The sequence below is a fragment of the Phyllobates terribilis genome, unplaced genomic scaffold, assembly GCF_046119375.1.
Source record: "Phyllobates terribilis strain yellow unplaced genomic scaffold, ASM4611937v1 Scaffold_2__4_contigs__length_985480577, whole genome shotgun sequence".
NCBI lineage: Eukaryota > Metazoa > Chordata > Amphibia > Anura > Dendrobatidae > Phyllobates > Phyllobates terribilis.
Window position 1 is genome coordinate 177,560,678 of NW_027362762.1, and position 17,845 is coordinate 177,578,522.

Here is a 17,845-nt window from a genome sequence, read left to right on the forward strand (position 1 = left end):
AGGCCATCGGAGTCCATTGCAACTCTGCTGTCTCATTATACTGAATTGATTCCTTAGGGGTTTGATCTAAATCTCGGAGATTTAAATGGAAAACCCAATGTAAGTGCTCAGCGTAGAGCGCAGGATAAACGTGATCCCAAATGTTATATAAAATATTCCCAATAAAAGCTTCAACTCAATCCACAAAAAAGCAACAAGTCCTCATTCAGGTCCGTCATCTGTTAACAGAAATATAGGGGTCTTTCACGTTACTGGTAGCACAAAGGGCCACACAGTGTGACTAAACCACTTCACAATTAGTGTGTACATGTTATATTTCTGTAGCAATAAGAGACTGCTTAATTTATGGGTATTCAAACAGTAGTTTTCCCCACATATGGGGCATTGTCGTACTCAGGAGAAATTGCACAACAAATTGGGTGGTCCAATTACTCCTGGTTCTCTTGCGAAAATGAAATATTTGGGGCTAGAGCAACATTTTTGTGGGAAATTTTTTATTTTTTTTTTTCATTTTCACAGCTCAACATTATAAACTTCTGTGAAGCATCTGTGGGTTCAAGGTGTTCACCACTCTAGCTAAATTCCTTGAGAGGTTTCTCTGTATATCATACTCTTTATAAATTTACATCTAAAAATTGTATGTGAATGTTAACTGCCCTGACTATGGAGAAAGAAGAGATCTAAGGAATGTCTTGTTTCCATGTGCCATGCAGAATGTCACCTCAGAAGACAGAATGCCAACAGCAATTTTTGGAATCCGCTGGGCTTACGGAGGAATGTATGGAATGTATCCTGAAACTATCAGAATAAAACTTTTCTTTTTGCGCTGTTTCATCAGATGCTATTTAAGATGTCATTGATTGTCACAGTTATCAGTAACCTTAAGCAGGGAAATGGTCTTTACGAGTGATATATAATACTTTTTAGCCGTCTCTTCTATAAGTGTAATTCTTGCTTGGTCCTACAGCAGCCATATTCCTGGTAGCTTATGAAGTCTCAAATTTCTCTGTGTCAGCCTTAACATCTCAGCTGTCTTGTCACCTCTACACTTGTCACTCCTCTTCATTGAAGGAGCAGTTTATCGTTTTGCTATCAGTGAGGTTATGATATCTTTCCCAAGTCTTTGGCCACAATAACTTCTGAAGATAACATTATTTAGTGGATTTATACTTGAGAACTTCAGGTAAGTAACATTTTTGAAGTGTGTGTTGGACTTGAGGATTTCCATTTTTCTTCGATGTTCTTTACGACTGTAAATACTGTAAGTGTGCAGTTTAGTATTTTTATTAGATCACGTAAATATATCTGAATTTCATTTTTGCTTCCTGGGTCGACCCAATAATCACTAATACACTTTTAGATCTCAAAAGATATTTGTTTGGTTTGAATCATCTTCCATTTTGTGTTTATGGAACCGGCAGACTGATTCATGGTGTCCCATCAGGAAAACAAGAATGGACAGGTTGGACTTTCAGCTGTTTAATGCTTCTCCTTAAAGATGACCTGTCTCAAAATGATCTACCTCTGATATCCAGCCGCCCAACTCGTCTCAACCGAATGGAAATATGCATGCTCGGTTGAGCCAAATGCACATCTTTATGGGGGCTACATGGAGTAATCTTATTTTTATGTAAGAGACTTTTCACGAGTGCCATATTTCAAGTCTGTAAGGAATTTTTCCACTAAGGAAAATTGGCCTCTCTTTTTATGGGAGGCCCCCACCACCCTCCTTCCTCTGGATTAGCATTGTAGGGGAACAGTTTTAATATATTCTATATCATGCATGTTTGTTTCCTAGTTTAATGTAAATGCCGTCACATACCTATGTTGTTCAGTGACTCTACTGCTTTGGAATTTGCTGCTTAAGCCATAATCACATCACGTTTGTTGGAAAACTCCCGACCCTAAATTCTAAACATGAACATTGAGTTCCATTAGCCATACATTTGCCACCTGTCTAGCATGAGGTGTTTTGGGTTATTAATTGCCTCTAGAATATGGTTACGGAGACTGATTATAAAAGAACCTTAAATAAGAATGAGCATGCTGAAAGCAGTTTTGAGATATTACTGCTCACAAACTTTGGATAAACACTCGACAAGATATATTCTTGTCTGCCATTGAAAAGCAATGTTCTCCGACGTGCATTGAGCGATTAAATGTTATCCCAATCCATTAAGGGAGTGCGACAGATTTAGCCGCTGATTGGTCTTGGGAAGTGTTCACGTTTCTTACCAGATTGAACATTTTCCTGTTTTAATGAGAGCGATAGAAAAAAAAACCTGTACAGATGACTGGTATATTAGGGTAGACAGTCCGTTAGTGTGCTCTATTATAATGTTTTTTTGACAGATATACAAATTTGGAAATGTGAAAACCAATGAAAAAAAAAAAGATGTCCAAAAAGTCGCCATTGATTCACTATTATTAATCCCATCTGTAGGTCAATGCTTATTGACTTTTATATGTTATTCTGTGCACAAGCCCATATTCCGATTCTGGAAATTTTACTAATTTTAAGATTCAGTTTACATAGAACATTAACGGTACAGTACATTTGGATCCTTTGTATTTTAAATTCATGCTGAAAAGACAATTTTTTTTATATATATACCAAATTGTAATTTTCAAACCTAAAAGAGTTGGTAAATTGTATTTTAATATATACCCATATGATTGTGAATACAGAATGTAAAGAATTTAGCTGAACACTCCTTAAAGCCTAAGAAATAAACTTTTGTGAATTCTTCTCGGGGTTTAAAATAAGTACTCCTGTTATTTCAGACTGTGTAAGAGGCATCTCCACACTAATACATGCAGTTATTATAAGACCTTGAGATGGATGCTTCCATCAGCAACTGTGCAGATCCTCATTGTTTATTTTTTGTACACGGCCATTTTCAGTTGTTAACAGAAGCCCAACAACTAGCTTGCCCTTAGGATTGGAGGTAACCCCAGCATGCAGACTGATTTATAAAAAAAAAAAAAAAAAAAAAAATAGCATAAGGTTGATAATGTCCTCGAGGACTGCTGTTACACTGGTAGTATTTTTTATTGTAAGGTTAATCATCCTAGCCATCAAGATAAAGGACACATTTTTTAAACTTACAATGATACTATTAGTATACTTGAGTAAATTATACATAATATAATAGCATTGCATGTGTTTCACATATATAATGCAGGAAATGGTGAATGTTATTTAGGATTTTATGGATCCATAAGAACCCCATTCTCCCCATACATATTAAATGGATGTTTGAGATGTATTAAATACATTTAAAGGGGCATTTACACTGCAAGATAATCATAAACAAGCGAAGGATAAAAAGGCTGCCAATCACCCGATAAATGAGCAATACGCTTATGCGCTTGTTCGTCAGGTGAAATGATCTTTGGTGCAGCACAAAGATGATTGTTCTCGGTGGTGCGTCATCCTGTGTAAACAAGACTTACACTGCTAAAACTTTGGCAGCCTGTGGGCACTGAGTAATCTAATATTGATTACTCTGTGCACAGCATTTACTTTGGTCCTATGCAAAGATCAGGGCTGAGAGCAGGTGAAAAAGTACACACCCCCAGGGAAGAATCTGTGGTAACGTCCCATTGGGCTTATAAATTAGAATCTAAACTGTACAAGCTAATATCTACACAGCAGAGAGGAGAAATTAAAAAATAAAAACTATGGGCCCGATTTATCAAAGCGTTCACGATAGAATTCTGGCGTAAAAGCGCCTAAATCTTGTGACTTTGAGTTTCTCTCAGCTTTGACAAAATGGGTGGAGTAGTGGCAGGACACCACAGCTCACCTAATTCATGAGGAGCTGTGGTGTTCCCTACATCAAAAATCTCACTCCAGTACCTGACTCGTAGTATCCCATTTGTCTGTCGCTCCTGAATAAATGGATCTTGACCTATGTTTTATTCAGCTTTGTAGCCACTAATGTGGCCAGTTTAACATGCTAAAACCTGTAAAAGGTTCTCTTTTTAAGCCAGTTATCGTAAAAATAAAGGAAAAACATAAAAAGCTGGATTTAATAAAACTTGAGAACTGAAACCGTGCTGTGCAGAGTAATTATGCAGTCAGAGTTGTCAATCTAGAAAGAAGGTTAAAGTGGTAATGGAGCGCAGCAGCAGGATTTGGTGTTAGGCAGAGATATAATGTTTTCATCCCGGTGCATTCTCCATACAGATGTACTGATTAATTTTGTAAACTTCAGCTCTCTCTGATTAATACTTCTGTCAAAACTATAAACTGCAGTGTATATTAAGAAAAGCGTTTGGGTCGTCCCCTTTTGTGGGTGGTCAAATTGGGCAGTTGTGTCACCTCTCATGTCTATGCTTTGTTCTAAATATGAGCAGTGAAGCCTTTCTTTCTATAACAATATACCGTATTTATCCTTTCATCCTATCCATGGCCCAATTTCCCCTTCTTGTTAGATCAGGCCATGTATAACCCAAAGTATTATTTGTTTATGATGAATTTTCCATAGGGCTCGTTGGCGCAAATATATTTTCGATTTGAGTGCGGTCTGTGAAAAAAACGGATAGCGCTCGGACCAATGTTAGACAATGGGGCAGTGCAGTTGAGTGATTTTTTTTTTTCACTGACTGAATCTGCGTGAGGAAAAATCGTAGCGTGTACTAGTTTTTTTTCCCTAAATCGGATGAAACTCGCTCACTCAAGTCTATGACTGTGCAAAAGAAATCGGATGCCATAAGGGGGCATAGTAGAGCATCTGTTTTTTTTATGGATACATTGCAGTTCTGTAACATAGGAAACTGTGAATGGTCCTGTAAATGATTAATTGCTGCTGCTATAAAAAACATAGTGTATACGGACAGCACACACAGATAAGTGAGAAAAAAATTCTCCCACTTTTCCGGATGCAACTCTGAACTATTTTTTTTATGCGCTCTTGTGAATCTACCCTTACACTTATTTTGTACTTAATGGAGCTGACCATGTTGTATAATTACTCTTTTTATTTGAAGGGTTTCAATGTTTGGAGTCGTACTGATCAGGTGTAAAGTGTAGTACAGTGTTTCCCAAACCCCATCCTCACGGACCCCACAGGTCATGTTTTCAGGATCTCCTTAGTATTACACAGGTGATTGAAGTATCATCAAGGCATCAGGAATTCTCTCACCTGTGCAATACTAAGGAGATCCTGAAAACATGGCCTGTGGGGGGCCGTGAGGATGGAATTTGGGAAACATTGGTGTAGTGGAACCTGGTGACAAGTGTTCATTATTTGTAGACTCTGTAATGTCCTCCAACTAGAGGTGCACTTTGTGACTAATCTATAATCCAGTTGACAGTTGATAGTCTAGAATGAGGGAGTCCTATTTATTACCGAGTTGTTTTTCCAGTGCTATCATCTTGCGTGTTGCAGTTCAGTGGTGATCTGAGTTTTAAGACCCCCACCTATCGCAGCAGGCTGAAACACTGAACGTTTGCCAGAGCATTGGCACCGAGCTGTACACGGGCTCAATAGAAAGTCTATGAGCCTGGACACCGCTCTGCGTACACGCTTAGGCGGAAGCTTAGTGCTTCAGTATGCTGTGCATCAGACTGCACAGTGGTTGTTTGAGTAATAGGTGGGGGCCTAAAGACCTAAACCCCCACCAAGCAGCTTCATCTGCAGTAGATAACACAGGATCCACCTTTCACAATAGATAATGATCACAGCTCTTTCCTCTTCCTTCACAATAACATTTGCCCAGATCAAACAGGCCTAAAAATTACTTCTATAAAAGCTCAATGAGTACGAGCAAATCTGTTGCTTACTATATGCATGGGGCTGCTGAAAAGAATGGGTTGCATGCAGGGCCGGCTCCAGGTTTTTCTGGGCCCCGGGCGAATGAGTCTCAGTGGACCCTTTTAACACATACACGATTCATGATGCACAGATACGGCGGAGAAATATATATATATAGTACACAGGGCCCAGCCTGTCACCTCATCCTTCACATATGCAGACATGCGCACGCACACACACGGTACGCAGACATGCGCGCGCACACACGGTACGCAGACATGCGCGCGCACACACGGTACGCAGACATGCGCATGCACACACGGTACGCAGACATGCGCACACACGGTACGCAGACATGCGCACGCACACACGGTACGCAGACATGCGCACGCACACACGGTACGCAGACATGCGCACGCACACGGTACACAGACATATGCACACACACACGGTACGCAGACATGCACGCACACACGGTACGCAGACGCACGCACACATGGTACACAGATATGTACACATACAGACATACACACATTTTTACACAAATTCTTAAAAACATATATAAAACAGACAAATATATATACACAGTCATACACACTGACATTCACATACATGCACTCACACAGACCCATTACAAATATTTTTAATATGGGGATTGGGGAAGCCTCACTTACCTGTCTCCGGTCCAGTGTCCTGTCCAGCAGCTCTTCAGGTACGCAGTGCAGGGCCCCCGGCGTGTCACAGACATCATGGCCCTGGACCATCAGAGGGGCCCACTTGCAGTCGGGTCCGGGCCGCTCCCCCCCATCTGTGCAGGACCTCCAACGGTGTTTGATTGCCGGCACTCCCCCAGACATGGCCGCGCGCTGTGCGGCTGTGTCTGCTAGTAATGACGCGGCAGGGGCGACACACAGGCACAATTAAAGGTGCAGTGCCGTCGACCCTGCCGTGTCATTACTAGCAGACACAGCCGCACAGCACGTAGCCATGTCTGGGGGAGTGCCGGCAATCAAGCAGCGCCTGTGTCACTGAACAGGTGCCGAGGAAGCGGCCAGGGCCCCGACAGTGAGTGGGCGGTGGGCCCCTCTGATTTTCCAGGGCCCCGGCTCTTGCCCGGGTACACCGGGTGCTGACGCCGGCCCTGGTTGCATGAGCCTAATATAAGGCCTAGTGGCCACTGTATGCATGAATGAGCAGGCAGAATATATATGTGTGTGTACTGAACCTTTTTGTAATAATGTGTCAATGCACATATAGGACTAACCAGTCAAAACAATTGACCACCAGGATCATGTACATATTAAGTTAAATAAATCAGGACAATATAACACTGTTCAACGTCCATCAAAGAGCGAATCAAAAAGAAAAAAGAACATGTAGCGAACAACATCTGAAAATATCACAAATTTTATTGATGTAAATTAATTTAAAAACATACAAAATTCCAATGGCAACAAATATATTAATGGTAAGTCAAAAGAGGCACCCCAGATAGAGAAACACATGAGGAGGGAGCCTATACAAAATGGTAGAGACAATCCAGAGGGGTATATTCAAGGTAACCTCTCAAAGGGTAAAAAATATTTCATATGTCTAAACCACAACTAGGTGTTTAAAGTGCACAGTGCATTATATGATTTCCAAAGGAAAAAACCCATCTCACACCGGAAGAAGGCACAGCGCCGAAACGCGCGTAGGGGTGTCGGCACCTCAGACTGATCAAACACATGTGAGTAGTGATAGCATATCTATATGTATTTAGGTATGAGATGGGTTTTTCCTTTGGAAATCATATAATGCACTGTGCACTTTAAACACCTAGTTGTGGTTTAGACATATGAAATGTTTTTTTACCCTTTGAGAGGTTACCTTGTTTATACCCCTCTGGATTGTCTCTACCATTTTGTATAGGCTCCCTCCTCATGTGTTTCTCTATCTGGGGTGCCTCTTTTGACTTACCACTAATATATTTGTTGCCATTGGAATTTTGTATGTTTTTAAATTAATTCACATCAATAAAATTTGTGATATTTTCAGATGTTGTTCGCTACACGTTCGTTCTTTTTTCTTTTTGATTCGCACATATAGGACTAAGTATAACCTGAAGAAGTGACATACACATGTCTGCCGGACATAGTTATTAGATCAACCAGTGGTTAACTAGAAAAAAACAAATGGGGGGAGGGGTCCCATGTAAGGTCAATAAATAGTGTACACAATTAGAAATAGTACAAAAAATCATTATTGAAAACACAAGTTGGTGCTAATTCAGGAGAAAAGGCGTAAACACACACTTAATAAATAAAATTAATAAAAATGACATCTAGAAAGTGGCATGTTCAAAGGGAATATATATGTATATAGAGTATACTGGCCATATCGTCACATGCTGAGGTGAAAACCGCTGATTGTGTATGCAAAAAAATGTGGTTTAATTATTCCAAATGCAGAGAATGCAAGTCACAGTTTGTGAGTCAATAGCAGTGGCTAAATAGGCTCAAGGAGGTCAAATAGCAATTAACCTGAATAGAATCCTGAGTGCAAGTCTAGTGCCCACCCCAACGCGCGTTCCGGTAGTTACCTTCGTTGGGGGTGATGAAGTGTGGCCAGTGTGAAAATTACTAGATTTATAATAAAAAAAATAATGTAGTTAATGATATGTAAAGAAAAACATCATAAACTTTTAAAGAACATTTCATCAAGGAACCAAACCCAGAGAAGGCATCTGCAGTGTTTTGTGTGAATGTGTTGGCAAATGTAGCCTGTGAAACCCTGCGCTGGCCAGCTATAGTAACATTTGTGTGATGAATTCATTTAATAGAGCTAGTTATCACAAGGCAGTCCAATGTGGTAGATAAGTTTAGTAATACTTTATTAAAGGGAACCTGTCACCAGCAAAAAGCTATTAACCTGCAGATCCGGGGTTAATTTGCAGGTTAATAGCATTACTAACCTGCCTGGCGCCCGCACTTAGCCGAATGCTGTGGGGAGAAAATGAACTTGATTGCCCCCGCAATGTTCCGGTTTCAGTTATGGCGCTGGCACTGGTTCAGTCACTGATCTGAGTATAGACAGCGCCAGCTGTAACTGTGCCCCCGGACCTGACTGATACTGGCTCGGCATTGGGACCGGCTGTCAGTCAGTGCGGGGGTACGGTTACAGCCGCCGCTCTGTATAATTAGAGTGCTGACTGAACCGGCACCGCTGTGACTGAAACCAGAACGCTGCGGGGGAGGAACTAAGTTAATTTTCTCCCCGCAGCGTTTAGCTATGTACAGGCACTGGGCGGGTTAATAGCGCTATTAACCTGCAGATTAACCCCATATCTGCTGGTTAATAGCATTTTTTCTGGTGACAGGTCCCCTTTTAAACTAGTGCTGTTTTATGTGGACAAGCTTTCTGTTTGTGTCATTGTACAATGAGATTATAAAGCTTCCCCTTTGGATGAAGTGTAAAACAAATAGAGGATTATGGAAATTTAAATAATTCTGATTTTAGAATATTTCCATTTTCTGTGGCCAAAGCTCTGGTGGGGAGCAGCAGTGGGTTAATGGCACTGTGTATATGGTACAGGCACGCTACAGCTGTTATCAGTCATCAAACATGGTTTTTAATATCTCTGTGTCTCCTGTTACACAGTCATCCAAAATAGTCTGTCCCTATAATCCTGAGTGGGAGCAGTGTGTGGAGTTAATGATAGCTGTGTCTGATTTTCGCCTCTAGTGTATGTTTTATACTGCACTCGATCCATTGTGGACAAGGCAGCGTAATCAGGGCATTACATGCATAACTCCGAACAGGGGATTGTATTATATTCCAATATTTGATATTTATATCACATCAATGGTAAAGAGTCTGTAGCTGATTTCCATCATCATCTAGTAGTTTTGATATTCTTATAATATACATGTACAATTTAATTATTGTCCTTTTAATATTTAGATGTATGTAGCCTATTCTAGTCCTCCTTCGGCACACTTTTTCCCAGTGTATGCAGTATCATGGGACTGTCCTATGAGTATTATTGGAAAGTAACATTGCTTTTTCCCATCTAATCAATTCTTTAAATTAAAGGGGATTCCTTCTTTGGTGTAACTTGGGTCCTTATGGATTGATTGGAGGTTTCAATACAAAAGTAGCAATAATTAGCAGCTCCACCAAAATTAAGATAGTATCTTCTGATAAAAGGCACTGGCGGGCACAAACAGAAGAGGGGCCCTTGTGCAAGAACAATATCTGGGCCCTTTGCCGTCCAATGGCTCAGCATAATGCATAATTCCACCTATTTTACTGGTGGAAAAGGGCCCTCTTCCCTCTTGGGCCCCATGCGCCCAAGAGAGGGCTTACCTGTGTTATAGATGTATTGTATGTTAGGCTGTTTTCATCATAAAACAAAACTATAGACTACAATGGTCCATCTTCTTGATGTTTATTGTAAGTTATATGGCTTTGTAGCTTTCCACTGTTTCTAATGACACATTATTCTTTTAGGAATTTGCTACATCCTAAAAAAATATTTAGATTTCCCGTTGGACTTTGTTTCACTGTGTAACAGCATTAAACCACAATATGTTTTATTGGGCTTTTTTTAGTGACAGATCACCAGAAAAAGGATTTGTTTGCTCTGCTTCATATTTATTTTTAATAACCAAATACTAATGAATTATCTGACCAATATTAACCCTGTGTTACAAAGATAATGAATTAGAAAATCCTCGTTGTTACACAATGAAGCGTCTGCATTACACAAAGCGTTGTGGATTTTCTATACACCAGAAAAAGGATTGTCAATAAATCTGAAAGACGCAGCAATATATTTAATTCATATCTATTTATCCTTAAAAATGTAAATCTTTCCTGAAAGAGTCATTTAGTTTTAGAAGTCATATATATGTACACAGTAGAGATATTTCCAGTGATAATAGTATCCCTGCATCTAGTAGGTGCACTAAGATCCCAACACCATGAAGAGTACACCAAAGTAGGCATCTTGTATAAAAGGCAACCTCCCCAATAGGGAGCTGCCTGTGCCACCCCTATAGTTACTGTTAGGTGGTTTGGTGAGCAACTGTATGTTGCCAGGTCCCTCGTACCTAGTTTGTTCAAGCTATTCCGTATCCTCTGTTCCCGTCGTCTATTACAGTGTTACCCTATTCTGTAGTCGTATCTAGGTTATACGTTACCCTGAAACCAATTCCGCGGTATCTGTACCCCGTGACCGCATCGGCGGTACCTGAACCTGTACCAGTGGCCGTCCTGTCTGCACAGTCTGAGCCTGTCCCAGTGGTCGTCCTGTCTGCACAGTCTCAACCTGTCCCAGTGGCCGTCCTGTCTGTATCCGTCCCAGTGGCCGTCCTGTCTGCACAGTCTGAGCTTGTCCCAGTGGCCATCCTGACTGCACAGTCTGAGCTTGTCCTAGTGGCCATCCAACCCTGTCTAGGAATCTGAATTAACAATGTTGACCTTTGGGGTCAGCTATTACTGCCGGACGCCACCCTGGAGTGGCACTGGGCAGCTACCTGCCGCACAAGCCTGACCTCACCACTAAAGGCTCTATTGAACACCAAGGTAGCTGCTTAGGGTAAGTTCGGTTTGTGGCACAGTGGGTCCACGAACCACGTGCTCCACTTACGAGCATAACACTACTATTGAGTAGGTAAAAAAAAATAAAGCCAATTTGTAAGACACTAAATATCTCTTCACACAGTGTTAAAGAGTAACCGTCATTTTCTTTCTTTCTTTGTTTTATATAAATCACTAGTACTCTGGAAAGTAAGAAACATTGTAATATATCTTATCAGAGATATCCACTTCTTTCTCCTTCTGGACTGTTTATTCACAAAATTCTTAATTCAGGGGTATAAGGGGTAACTTTTCTTGTGGAGAGTGACATGTCAAGCCTGGCATGTCAAAGTGAGGAGACTTAAAAGCCATGCATTCTCCACTGGGAAATTAAATATGAAGAGACAATTTGCATGTTTAATTTCCCATTGGAGCATTCATGGCATATATAAGTCTCCTAACTCTAACATGCCAGGCTTGACATGTCACTCTCCACAAGGAGAAACGTTACCCTTTAGACCCCAGTCCAGAGCATCTCACCTAGCCAAATCAGATCTCATACTTTGCACTGACGAGGGGTAGCACCCCGAAACACCGTGTCTGCAAATTGAGATTCTGATTTGGCTTTTATCCCAAGTCATATGGCAAGGCTTGTTCATGGATCAATATTGACTTTTAGGATCACTGCTTCCAATAGATGGCGTTAGAGTTCAAGTCCTCTTTGTCTCTGAAGAGACAATTTGCATGTTTAATTCAGGGATAAAATGTGTCTACAGTGATTACAGATTTTAGAATTATGGAGATAGATGACAGTTGGTGCTCAGAAATTTCCATGGAGAACTATAACTGTCGTTTCAGGAGAAATGGCAGTAGAATATCTGTGTCTGTCTCTAACTCCTCCTCATTCCTCCTCCTCTCTTCATAGAATTTTAAAGCCACCAAATGGCATCTTCTATCTCAGCAATGGGAAAATCTGACCTCACTGAATACAGATTTTACTCATGAATTGAGAGTGAAAGATCAGCCCAGGAAGAGAGAGAAGTGCATTTCTCTGCTGAAAATATTCATCTTTGTAATATACCTTATGTGTACTATTGATTTATGAAATAAATACTAAAACGGCGGGTACACTTTAACCCTTTCACTCCATGGCCATTTTTCGTTTTCATTTTTTCCTCCCTTTCTTCCAAGAGCCATAACTTTTTTATATACTGTATTTCCGTCAATATAGCCATATGAGGGCTTTTTTCTTGCAGGACAAGTTGTACTTTTGAATGGCACCATTGATTTTTACCATATATTGTACTGGAAAAAGGTAAAAAAAATTCCACAATTGTTTTTTGGGTTTTTATGTTTACCCATGTTCACTATATGGTAGAACTGTTTAAAACAGAAAAAAACATGAGTACAAAATGGCATAAAAAGTTAGTTTTATTTAGTCAATCTGTAAATAACTTACTTTAATATATCCATAGTATAAATACAGTATAATGCATGACAAGAAAGTGCAATGTGCTGGAAGAAAAACGCAGTCCCACCTGCAAGGGCATATCATACCCAAGCTAAAATAATTGACTTACCTGTCTCTTGATAAAGCTCTTTGCCAGCGAAGCGCGCGTCGAGACATCTCTACCACCTGTCCTCCGCGTCCCCCATATACAATTGTGGTAAGCATCTGGTGAATCTGAGTTTGTTTTGAACATTTTTTTTATGCTCCACTTGGAATATATATCCAGTATATCTCTGGAATGATACCACACTATGTATATGGGCTTTATCTTTTTAGCTTGGGTATGATATGCCCTATGCCCTATCCTACTATGGATATATTAATGTAAGTTATTTACAGATTGATTATATAAAACTTAAACTTTTTATGCCATTTTGTACTCATGTTTTTTTCTGTTTTAAATGATATATGAGAAGGCTATTTTGGCTGACCCTGGATTTACCGGGGTTTCGGCCATTGTTTCTTTAAGATATGTTGGTGATTGTTTGTATATATGGTAAAACTGACCTGGCAATATGATTCCCCAGGTCAGTACGGGAGTACGCAGATGTATAGTTTATTTTTTATTTAAGAGGTGAAAAAAGTTGTACTGAATTGAAATTGTATGAAATTGAAATTCGTATGAAAAAAAGTCTTTGCGTTTGTCACTATTTTCCGAGACCCGTCGCATTTTAATTTTCTGGGATATGGGGCTGGGTGAGGGCTTACTTTTTGCACCTAGAGCTGACATTTTTGATGATATGATATTGGGGTACATATGATGTTTTGGTCGCCTCTTATTGCATTTTAATACAATGTTGTGACGGCCAAAAAAAGCGTAATTCTGACACTTCGATTCTTCTCGTTACGCAGTTTACTGATTATATTAATTTACTTTATACAGTATTTTGAAAGATTGAACATTTCTGAATGCAGCGTTACCAAATGTGTATTTTTTTTTAATTGTTTTATTTTCAATGGGGCAAATGGGAGGTGATTTGAACTTTTGTGTATTTTTTTCATATTTTTAAAAACTTTTTTTTCCCTCACATTTTAACTGTATTTCATAGTCCCCTAAGGAGACTTGAAGCTACGATCGTCTGATCACCTGTGCCATACATAGTACATCAGCACTGCTATGTACAGTAGAAATGACGATCTCCCATGAACGCCGGCAACTAGCCAGCATTCACAGGAGGATCGTAATGACCAGGCTGGCATGACAACCCATAAGCACTACGTGACACGGGCTCCGATGGGTGGGATTTGTGATGCACTTTCTGCTGGCACGTGTTAAATCCCGCTGCTTTCAGAGATTGACAACGAGATTTAACTGATTAACAGCCGCGGGTAGATCTCCAATCCACCTGTGGCTGTTAAAGGCACAACTAATTAATTAATTCAGCTATCATGTGCAGGGAAAGATGCTGGCTCCAGCACAAAGTCGTGGACACAACATTTGACGTAAATAAATGTCATGTCATGAAGGGGTTAAAGGTTTGCAGACCACCCGTTGACTTTAAACGTCCTGGTGAACCCCCCCTACTATTCTGCAGTGACATTTTAGAACCTCACTGCATAGTAGTGCAGCTCCACGCAATGTAAAATAAATTAAAAATACATTTAAAAAATGACAGGAAAAAGAGAATGATAATAAAAAAAGCCACTGTCAAACCAAATTAATTTAATAGGCATGCCCCCATAAAAACAGACTTATTTCCTTTATTTCTCCACCGATATCACTTGATATATAAAAAAAAAAAGAGGGAGCATAACAGTGACCTAAAAATGAAGCCAAATGTATCACGACAAAAATGATACAAAAATTACTTGAATATCCAAGAAACAGAAAATGGACAGTTCTTTAAACCCCATGCACAAAAAATATATATATATACACTGCTCAAAAAAATAAAGGGAACACTTAAACAACAAAATATAACTCCAAGTAAATCAAACTTCTGTGAAATCAAACTGTCCACTTAGGAAGCAACACTGATTGACAATCAATTTCACATGCTGTTGTGCAAATGGAATAGACAATAGATGGAAATTATTGGCAATTATCAAGACACCCTCAATAAAGGAGTGGTTCTGCAGGTGGGGATCACAGACCACATCTCAGTACCAATGCTTTCTGGCTGATGTTTTGGTCACAATTGAATGTTGGTTGTGCTTCCACACTTGTGGTAGCATGAGACGGACTCTACAACCCACAGAAGTTGCTCATGTAGGGCAGCTCATCCAGGATGGCACATCATTGCGAGATTTGTCTGTCAGCGTAGTGTCCAGAGGCTGGAGGCGCTACCAGGAGACAGGCCAGTACACCAGGAGACGTGGAGGGGGCCGTAGGAGGGCAACAACCCAGCAGCATGACCGCTACCTCCGCCTTTGTGCAAGCAGGAACAGGAGGAGCACTACCAGAGCCCTGCAAAATGACCTCCAGCAGGCCACAAATGTGCATGTGTCTGCACAAACGGTTAGAAACCGACTCCATGAGGGTTGTATGAGGGACCGACGTCCACAGATGGGGGTTGTGCTCACAGCCCAACACCGTGCAGGACGCTTTGCATTTGCCACAGAACACCAGGGTTGGCAAAGTCGCCACTGGCGCCCTGTGCTCTTCACAGATGAAAGCAGGTTCATACTGAGCACATGTGACAGAGTCTGGAGACACTGTGGAGAGCGATCTGCTGCCTGCAACATCCTTTCAGCATGACCGGTTTGGCAGTGGGTCAGTAATGGTGTGGGGTGGCATTTCTTTGGAGGGCCGCACAGCCAACCATGTGCTCGCCAGAGGTAGCCTGACTGCCATTAGGTACCGAGATGAGATCCTCAGACCATATGATGGTGCGGTTGGCCCTGGGTTCCTCCTAATGCAGGACAATGCCAGACCTCATGTGGCTGGAGTGTGTTAGCAGTTCCTGCAAGATGAAGGCATTGAAGCTATGGACTGGCCCGCCAGTTCCCCAGACCTGAATCCGATTGAGCACATCTGGGACATCATGTCTCGCTCCATCCACCAACGTCACGTTGCACCACAGACTGTCCAGGAGTTGGCAGATGCTTTAGTCCAGGTCTGGGAGGAGATCCCACAGGAGACCATCCGCAACCTCATCAGGAGCATGCCCAGGCATTGTAGGGAGGTCATACAGGCACGTGGAGGCCACACACAATACTGAGCCTCATTTTGACTTGTTTTAAGGACATTACATCAAAGTTGGATCAGCCTGTAGTGTGTTTTTCCACTTTAATTTTGGGGGTGACTCCAAATCCAGGCCTCCATTGGTTAATAAATTTGATTTCCATTGATGATTTTTGTGTGATTTTGTTGTCAGCACATTCAACTTTGTACAGAACAAAGTATTCAATGAGAATATTTCATTGATTCAGATCTAGGATGTGTTATTTGAGTGTTCCCTTTATTTTTTTTGAGCAGTGTATATGCCTGGTCAGGAACTGGTTAAGTAAACTGTATGAGTTGGAAATTAAAGGACCAATTTTTTTGTCAAAAATAGCCCTACTTTTCCCCTTCTCCCATGACAGCACCACCTGAGAGAGGGTATCCGCCCACCAAGGACAAGAACCTACTGAATAAAAAGGCGGTACCTCTCCTCCGCATCAGTTTTGGTTCCTGTCCCTGATGGGAGCCTCACCATGTGGTACCTCACGTACCTGGTTTATGGACGGTGCGGTCTGGAGGCCGTGGAAGCAGCAGATGGTCCCTGTTCCCAGCCCATCGGGCTGCTGCCCGGGTCTGCGTGTGGGGAGGAGGTGCTGTTTTTTGGATTCCTCCCCGCGTGCGCCGGGGCCTGCGGCCGGGTCTGCGCCTCGCAAGACGAGCTGAGCGCGCCGGCCGGCAGGTCTTCCGGGTCTGCGCACGTGGGGGTCGCGTCGCACCCTGTGACGGAGCGCGCCGGAAGTCCGGGCTGCGCACGTGCGGGGTGCTGACGCGCCCTATCACGGAGTGCGCCGGAAGCCGGGTCTGCGCATGCGCGGGTGGGAAGCCGTCATCCCGCTGCAAGCGCGCCGGGTGCCGCTGGGCTGCGCACGCGCAGAACGGAGCGGATCTGCGGTGTAGCGCGCCAGCTGGCTAAATTTAAAAAACAAATAAATAAATTTTAAATGAGCACGCTGCCGGAAGGGGAGGAGCCTAAAGGAGGTGGAGCCCTACTGCTTTTAAGGATGGGGAGCAATCAAGATGGCGGTGTCTGCATCCCCGCCATGATGAATGAGGAGCCGCAGTCACCTGGGCAGCAGCTGTCACCGCCACAGGAGGTACAGCAGCAGCCACAGCCATCAAAGCAGCGCAAGCAGCTTAAGCAAATGGAGCATCGAGAATCTTCCCATCGACAAAGTCACAGCAGTGGAGGGCGTGCGAGTTCCGGCAAGACTGGTCAGAAAAGACTTAGTCAGTCCACATCCGCCAGATGGGAGCCCTCATGTGAACGGCAACCACCACCTCCGGTACCCTAGTCTGAACAGCAGTGTGGTGAGTGATCTTCGTGAAAGTCTCACCCTGAATAATGTGCTCTTCTCTCTCTTTTCCTCCTTCTTCTCCTTTCATTTCTTGGGGCAGGAGGCAAAGAAGTGTAGTGCTAAAAGTAAAAACAGGGAGTGTGCTTTATGCAAAATCGGTCTTCCCACCTCCTATGCCAAAAACCTTTGCTCGGACTCTATTCAGAAAACCATTGCAGAGGAGTCCCCCAGGTTTTCTTTAGAATTAAAGGATCTAATACAAACAGAGGTCAGAGAGTCTTTAAGAGGCTTAACCTCACGCAAAAAGAAGAAGCGAAAACTAGTTTCTTCAGAATCAGAGGAATCAGTGGAGTCCCGTTTTACAAGAGAACTGCCTTCCTCCTCTAATCTCTCCTCATCATCATCGGAGTCTTCGGATGATGATGGGGGGGCAGACCTTGTTTTTCGGTTGATAATACTGAGAGACTAGTTAAAGCCGTCAGAGGGACTATGGGTATTACCGATACCAAGGTGCCCAGAACAGTCCAGGATGTTATGTTCGGGGGCTTAGACC

General features: G+C 42.0%; 1 protein-coding gene across 2 annotated transcripts in view; it reads left to right on the plus strand.

The window, feature by feature from the left end:
* Window positions 1-1,022: 1,022 nt before the first annotated feature.
* The window catches only part of STAC3 (SH3 and cysteine rich domain 3), a 141,865-nt gene continuing 125,042 nt past the window's right edge, over window positions 1,023-17,845 (plus strand). For both annotated transcript variants that reach the window (XM_073663338.1, XM_073663340.1), the window contains exon 1: window positions 1,023-1,183. The gene's annotated coding sequence lies outside the window, so the exon portion shown is untranslated. The remainder of the gene's footprint in view (window positions 1,184-17,845) is intronic.